Below are 19,010 nucleotides of genomic sequence, written 5' to 3'. Positions count from 1 at the left end.
ACAGCTCTGTCTTTGTGAGTCTAAATATATGCTTCCCTTGAACAGTAACTCTCAGTTTAGTTACAGTATCTGTCAATTCCTGGTAGGCAGAGGAAGTGTGAGTGCACACACACCTCTTATTCTGAAACCCGGGACTCCCTGACTGATGGCCTCTTTGACATGTGAAGACTCAACAGAATCAAGTGCATCTGATTTTCATCTCAGGCAAAAGGACCCTGGGGGTCATCTTGGGTACGGTGAAAGAAGAGGAGGTTCACGTTCATTTCCCATTTTCTAGTTCTGTAAAGGAGGGCTAAGAGCACAGACACATGCCACCGAGGCCTGTGCTGTGACCCCCAGGTGACCAGATGTCTGCACGCATGTCCACAGGAATGGGGAGTCTCCACATTTCAGTGCACGGTCCCTTGTGCTGTCATAGCTCTGTGTGGAGTGCATTTTATCTGCAGTACATATACCAACTCCTTTCTCTCAAACATGTAAGAGCAGGTCAGGACGACAACGGTCAGGATCTCACAACTAATCACTAGTTTGTTACTTTGATTTTGGCAGGAGTTAACAGGTATAGACAAACAGTATATAGAGCTTAAATGACATGGTTTTCATAGAACCATGTCCGAGGTGTGATCAGACAATCAGTGAATGTTTGAATAAAAACAAATTATTACAGTAAAAGACACATTGCCATTAATCCCCCTAAAAATACTCCCCTCACTTCGAACACACTTATCCCATCGTTCTTGCCACTTTCTGAAGCAGTTCTGGAAGTCCTCTTTTGTGAGTGTCTTTAGTTGTGCTGTTGTGGCTGCCTCCATGTCTTGAATCAATTCAAAATGTTTACCTTTCATGGTCATTTTGACTTTGGGGAAGAGCCAGAAGTAGCACGGTGCCAGATCCAGTAAATAAGGTGGATGAGGACACACCATAATGTTTTCATTTGACAGAAATTGCCATATACCAGAAGCGATGTGTGACACGGAGCCTTCTCATTGTGATCAGAAAATACAGTGAATGCAGCTGCTGAGTGGTGTCCAACGGAAAGGCAGGGATCTTCAATATGGAAGCGGCACATGGCACCTTAGTAACAGTGTGTGACAAGTTTCAACTTGTTCAGTGCAGTCAGTCGGGTGTGAGCTACGGTTGAGAGAAGGTGTGTTTTAAAGTGTGCCGTAAATCATCCTCCATTATGACAATGCTCCATGTCACACATCACTTCTGGGACACGGCAATTTCTGTCAAATAAAAACATTACCGTGCATCCTCATGCACATTATTCACCAGATCTGGCTCCATGCAACTTCTGGCTCTTCCCCAAAGTCAAAATGATTCAGGACATCGAGGCAGCCATGACAGCGCAGCTAAAGACACCAAAGAGGACTTCCAGAACTGCTTCAGAAAGTGGCAAGAACGATGGGATTAGAGCGTTTGAAGTGAGGAGAAATATTTTGAGGGGGATTAATGACAATGTGGCTTTTACTATAATACATTTTTTTAAATTTAAACATTCACTGTATTGTTTGATTACACCTTGTATTAGAATTTTTTTTGTTTTTAATTTCAACTGATGAACCTAATCATTTAACCAGTCATATATTTCCTTTATTAATCTCAACAAAAATAGGTTGTCAATGATCAACACTTGAATATTTCATTTTAAACACATTCCTGGTTTTTGTCTTAATGTAACAGTTCCAAGCAGGGCCAGCCCTCGCTCCTGAATTCTGTACACGTATTCCTGGAGGGGCTGCCTCCCTCCCCTTGCTTCCGAGACCGTTCTCTCTTGTCTACCTCAAGCACGGCCAGCTCTTCGGTGCTGTCCTCAGCCTCCATCGGTTAGCTCTTTTATTATCAATTGTTCTGTTTTGACATTTCTGCTGCTCTTATTCTCACAGTGAGGGAGAATAAGCATTTAGGAAACAGCCACAGAAAAGGGCTTTAGGATACAGCACTCGGGGCAGGTGTTATGTATGATGAGCAGGGAACCAAATCGTGGGTTAGCGAGAACAAAACACACTGTCTATGGAGCAGAACTTTCATCTCGTTTTTTTTTTTTTTTTTTTTTTAAGGAGGGCGCAGCTCACAGTGGCCCATGTGGGGATCAAACCGGCAACCTTGGTGTTATCAGCACCACGCTCTACCCAACTGAGCTAACCAGCCACCCTATGGAACGGAACTTGGTCAGAGGGGACAGCAAAACAAGAAACCCATGTTTGCAGCCAGACTATGATAACAAATGTAAAAAGCCTGACCTAATTATCACATAACCAGTTTTGTTAAGTTATATTTTTATAGGAATATATCCATTTCGTTTATGTTTTCAAATTGCTTTCCAAATAGTCACTCATAGCATGTTCTTATTACCCAGTTTGATAGTTGATAATGATTGTTGAGCGTATTTGCTTCTATCTCCTTCCAGGCCCCTCCTATGAAATCAAACACTATTTTTAAAAATTTCTTTTCATTGTGGTAACCTAAATTTAACCCTCTTAACTTTCTAGTCCTCATGAAAAATTGTAGGTATTTTTGGTACATTTGTACCTTTTATTCTATTTCTTTCTATTCCTTTGGAAGCTGAACTTTATATTTCTTACCACATAAAGGTTATTATTTGGAAGTTACACTTAATAAAATATAGCATATATATTTTAACACCATTCTGAAAAGTGTAAGGATAGAATAGGGAAAAAAAAAAACGAAGAATGCTCTAAGTTATTTTAACACCTATACTATTTCATGCCATTTTGGTCCAAACATTTTTAACTTTCACAACAACAGAAAAGACATTGGTTATGATTATTCATACAGACAAGGCGTGGTTAGCTTTCCCGTCAGTTATTATTTTTCTCACTGCTAGTATCATTTTCCTTGTTCCCAAAATATACTTTTCAGAGCTGCCTTTAATTTAGGTCTACTTTCTTTACCTGAAAATGTTTTATTTTACTCACATTCTTAAAGTTTTTTTCCAGGAATTCCTAGAAATTCTAGATTTATAATATTTTAATGTCTCCATATTTTAAATATCTCGATTCAATTTTTTTAACTTCATTTTTTTAACTTAAGAAGTTCACAGAAAGATTAATTATTGCTCTTTTTAAGAAGTTCTCCTTCTCTGGCTTTAAGATGTTTTAGAGGCTGGTGTGTCCATTCTTTTTTTTTTTTTGATTCATCTGTATTTGGGATTCTTTTAATCATCCCATTTGATACATATCGTGTTCCCTGTAGCTGTGAGTTTAGCTCTTTCATCAGTTCTGAATAATTTTATCCTTTATCTCTCAAATAATTACCTTATCTCAAGTTTCTCCTTATTAGATATTAGAACTTGTTTTTTTACCTTTAAACCTTTTTTAAATATAAATATCTTTCTTTGTCTATGTTCACTTTGAGTAACTCCCGAAAATTTTCTTCCAAATTGAGTTATTCGCTTTCAGTCATGTCTACTGTGTTGTTTAATCCATAGTTTTTTTTTTTTTTAGACAGTTACATTTTTCATTTAAAAACCTTCTCTCAAATATGCCTACTGACCATTCATTATTATGATTCTAATTTTCCGTTCTTTAAACATCCTCTCGAGGGATATATGTACACACATTTCGCATATTTTCAGTATCTAAGCACTGAGTAGCCTAAATCTGTCCGGTGTTGGGATGATCTCATTCTGCTCGATTGTATGTCCGCTGATTCTTGACGTCTGATTCATCACACACGCTGGCAGATCCGGAGGCTGAGGCTGATGGCTTTCTCCCACAGGCGATCTCTGCTTGCTCCCGCGACGTGGGGTCCCCGCGGCTCCGGTCTGTGGCCCCGCCTCGGGCTGCCCGCAGCGCCCCTCGGGGTGCGCACCGCCCCCCTCTCGCTGGGCCGCTGCCCTCCCGACGCTGATCTCGCTTCTTTCCCACAGGCCTCAGTGCGAGGCCCGTTTTGCAAAGTGTGTGCAGCTTGGGGTTCCCTCCAGGGTGTAGCCCCAAGTGTTATAATTCTCTTTTAATCAAGGAGTTAATACATTGCCATTTTGACAGCTGTTTCAGTTAATATATATAGTGTTTAAAGTTAAATATTTACCTGGTGGATACTCATGTATGTTTGTATTTTCATGAATAAAGTTCTATGGAAAATTCATACATAAGACATTGTGGATATATGGGTAGGGGACACTTCAGAATACTAGTTCTTTCTTTACATCCATATTACATTATACAATCTACATTCTGAGCCCATAAATTTAGGAACTTTCTTTTATTTTACCAATATATCAACTTGATTAGATGTGTTGTTTTTTTAATGAAATAACTAATAACTAATCTTTTAGAGGATATATATATATATATATATATCTGCCATCATAAGTCACATTGGTGAATGCATTTTTTTTTATTGGAGTTCAACAGATTCAGCACAAAAATAAATTCAAATCAAAGTGTAGCTACATTCATTTCAAGACTATAATGGGATTAATATGCTTATATTTGGTTTGCTCTTAATATTTAATTTCAATATTTAACTGGAGTGCAGATAAAGTTTAATATATTACTTATATTTATATTTTTACAAAAATGCATGTATAGTGGAGTATAAATACAATTTGCAATTATGCCTTAATATATAATGTCATGTACATTAATTTCTACCCTCAAAAGGTTAAGGCTAATTTAATATTTTAGAGCATTTCAGAGACTATTTATAACTAAATAGAAACTACACATTTTATCACATAAAATTGAGAGCCCTTCCATTCAAGGTCACACAAAAGCTATGTTTCTATTAATAAATAAATTAATCAATAGTCAGTTTCAGTGAGTTGAACAAGTCCATAGTCCCCGTTACTTATAGACCTTGAGATCTGGGAATAACTTAATAACTTAGTCAGAAGAAAAGAAAGCTCTCCTCTCAGAATATCACATCTTTTTGTTGCCGTTGTATGTCAGCAATATATCAAAGACCAGGAGTGTACTAATTCGCTGGGTCTCTGAATGATAATGAACCATTTCTAAAGGTATACTGAAATGACAGACGGGAGTTATAAAACAGAAACTCTCACTTTTCAGTAACAAATGCACTGTAATGGTGCAGTGTTTTGGTAATAGCTCTTTTAGGGCAGCACAGAAATTCAATAAGAAAACATTTTGTTTGCTTGAGAAGATATTAAAACTATTTATGATCAAAACCTGTAATTGTAGAACTTTAGATTATGGCTACAGTTTATTGGCCACATACAATATAATTTTTACTTGCTGTATAATTTCTTACCAAAAATAAAAGGTATTAACTCTGTTTTCTATGAGAAAAACGAAGCTGAGAGAGCTTACATACCTTCCCCTCTGTCAGTCAGTAAATGCTAGAACCAAGAGCCAGCCCACGCTCGTCCATGCACACTCATTATAAACGCAGGCCGACCTTTCAGGATTAATGATTGCCACCTTAAATAGGGCACGGCGGCTATTTTAGGATTATTTAATTTAGTGAATAATATTTAATTACAAAGGTAAATAATATCATGAGAAGTTTGGATGGTGACAGATGATTACTAGAATTGATGGGGTGATTACACTCTATGGCATAAAAATGTCCAATCACTATACTGTAAACCTGAAACTAACATGACCAATATAAGATTATGTACCAACTACACTTATATACTTAAATTTATAAAAATAGAAAAAAAGACAAACGATAAATGTTTCTTCCCTTGTGCCAGGTCTTTCTTTCTTCTCTCTCCACCCCCCCATTCCCCCACCCCAGTTTTTGGAAATAACGACATGTACAATTTATTTGAAGAATGGAAGGGAACTAGTATCCTTCTTATAAAAGATGTTGTTTCAAAAAGACAGAGAGTGAATAAGCAAATTTTCATGCATTTCTGCTGCTTTCTTGAGGGCAGATTTATGAGGTTGTGTTGATATATTTTTTTAATGCCTCAATGGAAATTCACACGAAAGACAGCAGAGCACCTTCTGGAAAAGAGAAGAACAGGATTGGGACATGAGAGAAGCATGGCCGACATCCTCTGCTCCTTGTGGGTTAACCAGTTTTATCAGGACTTGAAAAATACCACGTTTACTTCAGGTGTTATTGTTCAAAGAATATGTGAGACATAATTCCATCCTTTGAGCAAAACACAAATTGCATACACCTTTTCCCCCTAGGCTTACAGGTATGAAAACAACCTTTTCACGGGCTTCGTCTCCCCCCACAGCGACCTACAGGGCGCACGCTGCCATAAATCTAGGTCCTAGAGATTATTTTTATGCTTCTTTTTAAGAAGTGGAAGATAACTCATCGTAGGGAAAATGTCTGTGTCCTCTGCACAAAACAACTTGAAGATATTGAATTTATGATGCCGGGAAGATGACTCAAGCAGAACAAATTTGTATTTGTTTGGAATTAGTCTTCCTCTGAAAAGTTATGATTGCCCACCAAATTCTAGAGAAATTAAAAAAAAAAATCAACTTCCATATTTAAAATTTTTGATTTAGTGAAAAATTAATGTTATATTTTTTTGCTACAAACATAAAAATAAACTTTTAAGTACGATAACACTTGAAATGTTTTTAAATTATAGAGTTTGGTCCAATGATTGAGAAATATAACAGAGAAGAAAAGAAAGCCATTTGATATAATTATTATAAAATTACAACTGACAATTTCTATCAAACCCTAAATAAATTTCAATATTATAAATTACAGTTCTGTCATGATTCTATTATTACTGATATTAATAATAATAGCTAACAGTTATTGTGGGCTTACTATGTGCATTGATCTAAACACACTGATTATTCCACTTCTTATATGGTAGAAATAGAAAATATTTTCACTATAAAGATGACGAAGTTGAGAATTAGAAAATCAAATAGCTTGTGACTTGGAGATGGACTCCAGGTGTGAACACAGCTGCACTGTCTCCAAACCCCGCGTCCCAGCCACTGCAGGCCTGCCCTCTAAAGGGTGCTGAGGCCAACAGAGATATTCACACAGGGTAAAGACAAACAGCCCTTTTTATACATTTTTCTGAACTCCATTTTCACTGATTTGCGTTTTTCAGGTTTCGATCATGAACCCTGACTGACCTACGGATAAAAAAATGCTGCTGCTTTCAGCTGACAACTAATATCGTCTCTTGGCATTTCCAATCTGAATTGGAGGAAAATGTAATTTCTCAAGCTGCTTGTGGGAGTTTAAACATGTAGCCTTGGGAGGAAAAGAGAAAGTACTCCATTGATTATATACAATCTCAACCAGTGATATATATTATTGATATTTCCAGAGCCCCACTGGATATGAGTGTGCCATAGCAACCACAAAGAAATGCAGGACCCGTGTTCCAAGCAGATGGAATAAGCTACCTCTTTCTTCAGAAAATACTTTCAGAGTATGTTGTCTTCTGCCTCTAACTGAAACATAGCCCTCCCAAATTTTGTTAACTAGAACTCTCATGGCTCTGTCCCACAAAATACTTTTCTTTGGTGATTGAAATCAACATACTCTCACAGTGAAGCCAAAAATTATTCCTGACAAACAAGCTAATTGACATAATTTTTTAAGCATTGTGTTTGGTTGTTTTCATGAAAGATGAAAAGGATTGTCTCAAGCGCCACTAATGATATATACTATTGCAAATCGGAATGCAAACTTTTTGGCATCTCTTGACTAAAACAAAAGTGACTTGACCCAAGAATATAAAGTAGCATGTAACATTGCATCATGGGGTGTCTTTTTACTTAAAAATGTAGATTCCAGTTGCACACTGTTTACAAAATATTGTAGGGAAAAAACAGAGGGACTCAGAACATTTTCTATCTTTTCATATAAGCAGAGAAATGTCCAGTCATGGAGGGCCACGTCCACATTTTACTTGCAGATTCAAGGATTCAGAACATACATTCTACAAAAGGAAGTTCCCCTTGAGGACATATGGTTCAAACTCTGTGACCATGAAGCCCAGGTTCTTTCAGTGCAGATGAGAACACCTGGACGGGTCAGGTGGCACCAGACAGGTAGGGTGCTTGCACCACTTTGAGCAAGAGGATGTCTCAAGCCACTGCAGCATTTCTATTACTCTTAAATTGTCTTAGCAGTTTTAGTAAATTTTCAAATACAAACCAATATGGTTTTAATATTTTTTTTCACAAGAGTTTTGCAAAAGTTGTTGACACGAAGCTATTTTTAAAGGTAGTATCACTATGCTCATGCTCTTGGAAGTGCAGTTATTCAGACCTTCAGAACAATCAACCTCAGGAACTACAAATGCGTTTCTTGCTGTTTTCCAAGTAAAATGACATGTTTACTGTGTATCAGTGTCTTATGGTTTGCGTCCATGTCTTTGCATGTAAAACTAGAAAAGCACCTTTTGTTTTAAAGGAAGGAAATGAAAATATTGACTTCCATTCAAACAAATATCTCTCTAAGATAGACAGATAGATAGATAGATAGATAGATAGATAGATAGATAGATAGATAGACAGACAGATAGAAGACTCGACTCTCTCTATATTCTTGCATATGTATATGTGCAAGAAAATGAACTAACAAGTAGCACTGTGTAGAAAGTAAATAGCACTGTATCTCTAATGGGCTCAGTACAAAGATTCTGTGAGACGCGAAGACTAACAAGTACTCTGAGAAGTGACATTTATCAGCACGAATGTCTACCCCCAGAGTCCTCCATATTCTTTTTAAATGGAGAGTCTTTATCAACTTTCACCCTTTCTAAACTTACCAGTTATTGACACTGCCACTTCTGACAGGATAAATGATCACCTCTCACCCAAGACCACTGAAACCCTTCCATTCAGAAAAAAACAAATTTTATGTCCTCATGTAAAGGGATTCCCAAACATTTATGAAGCTTTTCATCATTTAGCACGTTCATTCTTTTAGTAGACTCTTAGTAGATACACATTACCTATTGTGAACCGAGTAAGTATCAGAGACGGCCAAAATATTGAGCAAAATGCGTGTCTATCCTGAAGGCATTTGCAGTTCAGTACACACTTATTAATAGCTCTGATTTCAGTGTCACAGGGAACCTGATTACAACCTCTGCCCCAATGCTTGCTTAAATATATGACCTAGTGGTGTTGTGAAGATAAATTAGATAATATTACACTGTAAGGCACAACATAAGCAGTCAATGATTAAAATCTTTCAACATAATATTCAGTAACGGTATTCAAATAAAGAAATTATGTTATTAAAGACACAACCTCAAAACACATTTTTTCTGATGAATTATATAACAAATATTCTATTGCTTTTTCTATACCTATTTTGTCATCATCTTCTAAAAATATTACAGACTCCAAGTAAACAATAATTTTTCTTTAACCTGAAAAGCTGTCCAAGTTGACTTAGTTTACAGTCTTAATTTTTTTTGTAAGACACATATTTGACTTTGTGAAAAAACATCTCTTTGCAAATTAAAATTATACGAAAATTACATGAGAAAAAGGAAGGGTTTTATAAATTTAAGGTGTACTTTTAAAAAAGGTAAACTGAAAACTGAAAAATAAACATAAATGTCTATGTATCATTAGAGTTCAGTTCATCAAAGTTCACAAGGTAAAGCCACGCATCTAACCAGCACACAGACCAAAGAAGAACGATCCTCCCAAAGTGGAAGCTCCCCCGCAAGATACCGCTGTCCTGGTTTCTTTCATGAAGAACGACTCCACCCTGACGGATGGCACCACATACATATAATCATGCAGTACATACTCCATTGCATCTGCCTTTTTTCATTTGCTATTCTGTGCCTAGCAATAGTGAGTGCACTCTCAGGGTTGTGTAGTATTCCACTGCATGGGTGCAACACAATGTGTTTAACCAACTTAATGTGGACAGACGGTGTGATTCTGGATTTGGATTTGTATCAATTGTGCTGCTATGAACATTCGCCTATGTGTTTTTGCTGAAAGCACGGCTGCGTATCTGTTCAGAACAAGATGTACCCTTCTGAGGTTGTTTGTTTTCAGTGTTGTGCTTGGGTGATCCGTCCATGTCGCTGTCCACAGCACAGGTTCATTCATCCTCCTTACCCTGTAACGTCAAATACTACGTTCTGATGTGTGTGCTTTCTTGCTTATTTCCCTGCGATTGCACATTTTCCTGATTTACGTTGAATTTGCCTAGAATGATGTTTGCCCCAGAGAATGACTGTTAATAGCCTACTTATTCTTTGTCTCTTTGCTGCCATCCTGAAATGCTCCAGTAGTCAGTCAGTTTAACACTGTGCAATGAATGCCTACTGGCCTATATTAACTGTTTCCATCATGTGGAAACCTGAGGAAACACTCTCTACAAAGAGTTAAAACTCTTTCAGCATTAAAAAAAAACTAAGTAGCCATTGGCTTTATGGTTATTTTATTTCCTTTTTTTTTTTTTTGGCATTCTGTATAATTAAGAAAAGTCAATGCCTAATTTATTAAAATCTTTACTTTTTATAACTATTTTATCTCAGTGTATATTACCTTCTCATGTGTTTCTAGCAATTTAGAAAGTTATGGGGAAAAACTCTGGCTTAGGCTTGTTCAAAATAAAAGTTCATGTACAACTGGGGAAAGAATTATTCAGTTACATTGGTCCTATCAGGTGACTCTGGGCTTCTCATTAGCACACTGCATGCTGGATGGTTCATGCTTCAGACGCTGTCAGCTTTATCTGTATTTTAAACAATCAGCCGTGTCACATACTTTATCTTATCCTGATGTTTAGTTACTAACATTATACAAATCTGTATCTTTCCTTCTTCACTTAAATGCTATTACTTAAGCAAAATTCTACTTCTGAAGCACAATATGTATTTTGAATTTAGTTGTTCTACTATCAATACAAATTTTAACATTCCTTAGAGGTGTTTTTTTTCCTTCCCAATACTGGCGTTATAGCATCAGATTATCAAAAACACATAACAAGGAAAGTTATCTTAAGTTATCTTCAATGATTTTTTTTTAGACTAGGTTGAGAACGTAAACTATAGCAGTTGCTTTATGCTATCTATTTCATTTTTCCCCCTTTGTTTTAGAAAGCAATGATTGATGTGATAAATTGGTATATTTTAATTCTGGAAATAAAAACAGCAGAAAGGACATTTGAGAATAGTGAGTTGATAATGAACTATTCTTGAGATTATTACAGGGACTATAAAGAGAAATTTCACCACACAGAGTGAAACAGGCAAGAGATTTTATTCTAGGCTATTGCAATAGGGGAGAGAGATTAAACTCAACTCCACTGAAACAAAAGGTGAGAGGGTTTCTAAAGGATGGCTCGAGCTAATGGAAAAATACCGGAGGACTTTAGGGATGGAGATTGGTCCATATGATTAGGCCAACTGTGTTTGACAACTGGCTTAACACAGTTGGGTTCCTCCCCTCCCAGAGACTGGAAGAGAGGGGCCCCATCTTTCTTGATGATTACATTTCAAAGGGATGACCTCCAGGTCCTTGAGAAAGATATTCTTGTGTCTTTCTAATGGGCAGAGGAAGATTTTTCAATGACAAATTGTCTAAAAGCTCTAAGAAAAGGGAAGTCAGGGGACTAGTCAGGAAGAAACCTGTCTAACGTTTGGCCAAGGTGAGGGGATGTTAGGGCCCTCTTGGTCAATTTTAAATATTTGTTTACATACAAAGAGTCATCTTTAGAAAGACCTTTGTATTTTTAATCCAGTAATCCCTCCCCACCCCGCCAAAAACAAAATAACCATATACTCAGTTATGACTTGAGCATGAAAACTGACCTTTACCCTGATTCCTACTTAGGCAGAGTTATAACAACAAATAAGGATTTATTATATTATATTAATATCCAAATACATATCCCTATAATTTCAATATAAATATACATTAATCCACAGGGATAACGTTTTTCAAGATTTCAAAATTCAATCACTATCAACTGCTTTCAATAGCTAATGTGCTTGAAATGCGTCTAATTACTGGTTAGTTTTTATAAGCTAGACCTGATAAATTTAGTTTCTTCTGACTATAAATGAAACCCAAAAGCAATGACTCCCTCTGGACCACAGATAATTTCTTAGTTACTCTAATTTAGTGTTATAGTCAAATGATAATAATAAAATATTTCAGCTTATTTGCCTTATGTGCAATGAGTATATTTCATCACTATTAAAACAATGCATATTTATCATTAGCAACGAAAACATGGAAAAAAATCTTAAAATTACCTTTTGCATGTTGATTGCCCCCTGCTCAGAGATCCGCTGACACTTGGTGGTTTTGCATACTGTTACAGAAAACACCACTTCCTGTTTTGTTCTTAGTCATGGACTTCCTGCCCCCTAGTACGCTGTCCTCCATCTGCCTGTCAAGGTGTGACTTCCAAATTTCACACTTTTGCGTATAAGAAATCAAAACAGAGATCCTAGTACAATTTATTTTGTATGAACTTGTTTTATACTTATACTTTATATCATAAGTAAATGCAAAATAAGCAGTGTTTCAATGATTTCTACAGAACTATACTACTTCAAGTGTAAAATAGTTTTTCTTCATTGATAAATCAAATAATATAAAACTATAAACTACTGACTTTTAAAATCATTTTGTATATCTGAGACTACTGAAGTACCTCTCATTCTACAATATTTCAAATATTTACTTTCTAAAGTTTCATCAAATATCCATATATTTTTAGAACAAATAAATACACATAGTTGAAATCCTCTGGCTCTCATAGGACTTTAATGTAAGAACTAGTCATAGCTTTTAAAGAAAAACAAAGAAAAAAAATAAGCTTTCTTTATGGAATTATGTTAAAGGCTTTGTTTCTGAACTATACAGCACTTCCTGGTTTCCACACATCCTTTATAAACATGGTATTATAGACCCACCAAGTCACAGACTTATGAAATCATCTGTCCTCTACGTTGCACTGTCTCTGTCTAACTCCCATGGTGGTCTGCTCCTGACCTGCAGCTACTGTGGTCCCCAGTGCCGTCCCAGTGACACGACCCCTGGGTTGCTTCTGCAGGGTGAAGACTGACAAAGCAGCAGGTTCAGTTCTAGGATTATCTCTCTACGTCGCATGGAAGTGGCAGAAGAAAGAAAGGGGAAACACGGTAGGGGGAATCACTTGCAAATCAGTGCAGAAAATGTGAGGGCACGTGGTCGTCACGTGCATGAGACAAGGTTCTTTCTCACGTTTGGTAAATGCGTTACCAGCATGTGCGGCTTTTCTGCTTCCTGCATTCCAGGGTGCTGCCCACACATCTGGTCAGTTGTGAGACAGGAACTGCCTTCTCTTCCTCCTTGGCACTCGGCTGGACGACACTGCTCAGGCCTTCTGCTGTCACCTGGAGACCCAGGACAGAGCCGTGGCCAGTGCACTGGCAGGAGAAGCGGACAGCAGCCAGGCCTGATCCTAGAAAGGCAAAGCTTCTCACATCATCTCCTGAATTCTCTCATCTTCTTGTTTTGCTGGCAAGGTGAGGTGCAGATGATCTAGTGGACCATAACAATGGGTTTGAGAAGCCACATAAGGGAACAGCCTGGATCTCAGAATAACTCGGAGAAGTGGACTGAGTCCCCTAACGGCCAGATGTCACTGAAGCATACGGTGAGCCAACTGATTGCATTTGTTGTGGAGATACTGGAGATGTCCTTTTAATAATAATAGTTAATAATTAATAATAATTATTAATAATAACGCTTAGCATGACCACCACAGGCGTACTTTGCTATTAGTTGTTGTTTCAGTGCTACTGAGATATGCTGGGCAGCACGACAAGAAAAGCTGCCCAACTGTGGGAAGCAGTATTTGAATGTTTTGCCGATTCTATACAGCAGGATTTTGACTGTCGTGTTGATTGCAGGTCCGCAGAATTCTCATATATTTATTTAAGCATATTGCAAAAAATTCTTTCTCTCAGGACCAAAAAATAATAGCAGATATAACAGAAATACTTATCTGAATTACATAATTCATATTATCACATGCAATTACATAGATGTCCATAAGCACGTATACTTATATTTATTATGTAGTTTAGTATGTTTTATTTAATATTTACTTAAGTTTGTTATATGATTATATTTATACAAATATATATTATACATTTACTATTCAATTAACCTAGGGGTACAAATATTACACTTGAAGATTTGATATGAATTTAAAAGATTTCACGTGGGAGAAATCTGGAGCTATCATTTTGCCAGTGCTGTTTACATTCTTGTTACATTCTTTGGTTTTGGGGAGGTCCTCTTGTGTTATATTCACGTTAGTCCAACCTGTGCTGGGCCGTTGTCTTTTTATAAAAGATCTTCATAGTTTTTGCAGAAGTAGTTGAGTCTTTGCTGAAGTACAGAATCTATTTGAAGTGCATGTATTGTTTGGCATATTAGGTTATCCGATATCATCTTTTCAAAAAGCAGAGTGTATGTCCTAACTCCCGGACAATAGCTGCGAAAGGTTTGAGAAATCACTCTACTTGTAAACTAACAAGTGAATCTGCATACATTTCCTAGATTCCAGAAGAAAATAGGAGCACTGGATCAGAAAGAAAGGGGTCACTGGTCACAGTGACATTAGCTGATGCATCGCCATGTGCTCGTGTGAACCTGCAGGACCCAGTTCTCATGAGGCAACACGGAGAGGACCCGGTGGCACCTCGACTTCCCCGAGAGGGACCTGATCTTAGGGCACATGGGTACACCTGGTGGTAGGGGTGCCTGCCCTTCCCTCCAGGGGAGGCGCTCCGGCTGTTTTCCGCGCTATTCAGTATAAACACAAGGTTGGAAGACAGTTCAGACAAAGGTAGTCAGAGGCCAGGCTTGTGAGACACGCAGAACCAGGGACCGGTGGGGAGCTGCCTCTGACCCCAGCCCGCAGCCCCATGTCCACGACGCCCTGTCTGAACCGAACACCCGCGAGCTCCGTCACCATCCACCTGCTACCACGACAGCAGAGTTACTCTCCTCTATTTAACTAAAGAGTAATGTGTAGATTCTAGTCAGGGCCGAGGTGTGTTTCCCCCACTGGGCTGTGATGCATCCCGGACCAGCCGCTTCTCTGCACTGCTCACAACAGCTCACAGCGGCCTGTGTACGGGTCCACAGCTGCTCCATCGCAGGAGTCACGTGGCCACGGAACCAGTGATTCCCGGACCTTTTATGAAGGGTTATAGGTCACAACTGTGACGGTAAGACGGCAGGTGTGTGCGTGAGAGTACAATGTGAGGAAAAAGGAACGTGAACAGAGGCAAGGGCCATTACATCACAGCGCATTAGGGCCATTACGTCACAGTGCATTAGGGCCATAACGTCACAGCGCATTAGGGCCATTACGTCACAGTGCATTAGGGCCATTACGTCACAGTGCATTAGGGCCATCACGTCACAGCACATTAGGGCCATTACGTCACAGTGCATTAGGGCCATTACGTCACAGTGCATTAGGGCCATCACGTCACAGTGCATTAGGGCCATTACGTCACAGTGCATCAGGGCCATCACGTCAAAGTGCATTAGGGCCATTACGTCACAGTGCATCAGGGCCATTACGTCACAGTGCATCAGGGCCATTACGTCACAGTGCATCAGGGCCATTACGTCACAGTGCATCAGGGCCATTACGTCACAGTGCATTAGGGCCATTACGTCACAGTGCATTAGGGCCACGTAGAGTCCTTTCATCCAGACAAGGACTGAAAACGGACGCAAATGGACCATCCCTCCTAACAAAGTTACTGAAATGGAGCTTTAATTTACATGAACATAAAGGTGCAGTCTTCATATGTCAACAGAATTAGTTACATTTGTCGATTTGGCCTCAAAAATCACTTGAGAACAGCACTGTCCAGCAGATAAATAACATGAACTTCATATGCAATTTAGAAAGTTCTAGTAGGCACATTAAACATAGAAAGAGGTGACAGTAATTCTCGTTCCTTTGAAAACGCAAGCCCACATGCCCACCATGTAATTATTTATGTTACGCCACAGGACAGAACTACTGACGATTGGCCCTGTCACTTCTTTGTGCTGAGCCCTCCAGCGCCGTATCCTGTACTCTCTGCGCACGTGGTCGCGGCCTGGGCCGGACTTGTCCTCACTGCTCTGGGCCTACAGGTCGCTAGCGGCCTCCGCAGGGCACAAAGTGAAAAACAACGCCCGCTTTCATCCCACTGCTTCATCAAACTCACAAAATGGCTATGAAAGCAAAATTACGCGATGCCAAGACACCCTCCTTGAATGGACCTGAGCAAACTTTCTGAATTAAATCTTCCCGTCATAGCAGACAGACAGACAGACGCAGGGGCGAGAACACTGGGGTGGGAACTGGGGGTCCGGCTGAATCCCTACACCAGCTACAGGACTCGGACTGAGTGAGTCCCACCGAATCTTGGGTCTGTTCCATCCTATGTGCAAGAGAGATGCTGGGTTTTCTGATGTATAAAGTACTTTTAGTTCTAAAATTCTGTCAGTCTATGCAAAATGGCTGGGAGGAGGGTATAAAACGTCATTAACTGGGACAATAGGTAAATCTCGGAAACCGATGGCTATGTTTCACTACACTCAGCTACTAAATCTACTTTGTATAGGGTCACATAAAAATCACATAAACATATATAGTTAGTTTGAAACAAAGCATCGGAATACCCAGAGAATATCATTCAACAAAAATTATGGGGCTCATCGCATGTTTACATTGGAGGGTTGGAAAGCCTATCTTAGTCTCACATCACTATTCTAATTAGAAGTACATCTAATTCAGAAGTGCATTTTTTTCTTCCAATCAGAAAAGTCAGGTGCACTGAAACAAGCGAAATACCAAGAGTGCCAAAAAATGTATACACATGACTTGCATTGGTCTTTTGTTATCGGTCCAGATTGAGTATTACAATACAGTGTTTCCCTTTCTTAGAATGTATATCCATTTTTTGGCACCCTCTGCACATAGAGAAAAGGAATGCCTGAAGCATGCTGCCCTCTTCCTAGACACGTGCATCTGCCTGTCTGGATGAAGGGTCCTGCTAAGTCATGTAGCCAAAAACATTGTCTTGAAAACTCACAGCTGGTTATAAACCCATGTTTTACCAAGCTGTATCGTCCCTGCAGACAGCTCACAGAAAGATTCAAGTTCCACTACAATGGGAAGTTATTCATTAAGTTAACTTCCTGGTTTTCTTGTACAACTGAGTCAATTGTATTGAATTTGCCTTTTAACACGTCAGCTTTTTTTCCCTTCCAAAAAGTGTCTTGACCTTACAAGGAGGGAAAAAAACAGTATTGATAGAAAAATTACAGGCATATTTGTTTTGCAACTACTCAGTCTATCGTTCATTTGCAGATGAACCATTGTGTTTGATTTCAGATGTCAGAAACACATATTTTGTTTCCTTAATTTTTATGTCAAGGTAGTAGTCTGCATACATTCAGTAAGACTGTCACTGCCCTCAGTTAACCAGCATCCATCATCCTATCAAGACGTACAGGGTGTCATATTTGAGAATAAATCTCTTTGACTCAAAACTGAAACCCCTCTATTAAATAACAAGGGTTATATTTTATATGTAAAGGGAATGTGTGGAAAAAGAAAAATCCAGGAAAACTGGCTTGCTCCCTGTTTTACACCTAAAAGACCTTGGACTCTCTTCCCGGCAAACCAAAAACCTCAGTGTATTTTGGGGACCTTGAGTAGAGAGAAATGCTCCAACATCTACAAGCACGAGGGTGCAATGAAGGCTTTCAAGGTCTGATTGGAGTTCTTTGGTGAGAGTTCACGATGGAAATCAATTTCATGGCCTTAGCAGCTGCTCAAGGAGCTTTACAGCCACTTAATACCTTCAGTTGTAAACATTCCAACCAAACAAAAGGAGACCAGCCTTCTTGGTAACTTTAGTACTGTTTAAGATTATTTATGGTCAAGACTGAAAATCTGTTAAGAAAAACTATAAAAACCTATGGGGGTGAAAAAAAAAGATAAAATGGCAGTTTTAAGAAGCCCACCTGAAAAATATTTATTTCTTCATGAGAATTTACCTGTTACTTTCTATTTGATTAGAGCTCAGTCACCGTAAAGTTGCATGTTAACTTAGAAATTTCTTTTTGGTAGAAAATATATCTCCTAGAACTATGAACATTTGGTTTGTATCAAACTCAGCAAACTTTTCATAATATTCTTTTCTTAAAAATGCCTTTTACAATGGACTATATATTCTGGTTCTTTGGAGCCACCATTTTACTAGTTCACAATCAATGAGTTGAAAAAATAATACACACTCATTTGACTAATGTATGGGAGTCATGCTGTTAACATTTGAAAATTATAATTTAACACTTAAAACTACTTTGGAGACTAAATCATTGATGCAATTCAGTTACCTTATAAAAATGTTTACATAGGAAACCTACATTTTCTACTGTTTACACCGATTTGAGTTATGTTTTGAATTCAGTGGTGAAGAGAAAATCACTCATAGAATGGTTTTAAGTTTTTAAGATTATTTACTATTCCTTCTGAATTGACTAGTATTTACTCCTTTAGGGGTTCCTTTCTTTTTAGTTCAGATTATTCCACACAATCCTTCATTATTCTGGCACATAAATAACCAGAATGAGTTAAATTTACAAGTTTCCAGCCTTATTTTATTGAAAGCATCAACAATCTCTAACTTTTCATTAGGATTAGGTAGAATTAATAAAACTGAATAATCAATATTACTCCTTTTCCCATTCCCAATAGGTTTTGGAATTTTGATTGCTACACACACACACACACACACACACACACACACACACACACAATACTAGAAATGAACAAAATTAAAGCTATAGAGAAGCCATAAACTGGATAATTAGCTCCTAACTAGTTAACATTTGTTTGAAAGGTAATTTAAAATAAAATGAGAAAAGGAGGTTTGATACGCGTTCACTGCTCTTAGAAATAGAAATGACGGTAACTTATGCCATAGGCATAAACAGACTTATGGCCCAGGAACCTCATTCATAATGTCACACATTTAAAGGAATCACATATTAAATGATATTTTTCTGAGA

The 19,010-nt window shown here is 38.1% G+C and overlaps 1 protein-coding gene across 1 annotated transcript in view; it reads right to left on the bottom strand.

Moving 5' to 3' along the window:
- Positions 1-12,260, bottom strand: part of NDST4 (N-deacetylase and N-sulfotransferase 4) — a 281,746-nt gene extending 269,486 nt beyond the window's left edge. The window contains exon 1 of the mRNA XM_074338571.1: positions 12,176-12,260. The gene's annotated coding sequence lies outside the window, so the exon portion shown is untranslated. The remainder of the gene's footprint in view (positions 1-12,175) is intronic.
- Between the last annotated feature and the right edge of the window lie 6,750 nt (positions 12,261-19,010).

Source organism: Rhinolophus sinicus, linkage group LG07 (genome assembly GCF_036562045.2).
Source record: "Rhinolophus sinicus isolate RSC01 linkage group LG07, ASM3656204v1, whole genome shotgun sequence".
Classification (NCBI taxonomy): domain Eukaryota; kingdom Metazoa; phylum Chordata; class Mammalia; order Chiroptera; family Rhinolophidae; genus Rhinolophus; species Rhinolophus sinicus.
Note: the sequence above shows the minus strand (reverse complement) of the source record. Positions and strands in the feature narration are given on the sequence as shown.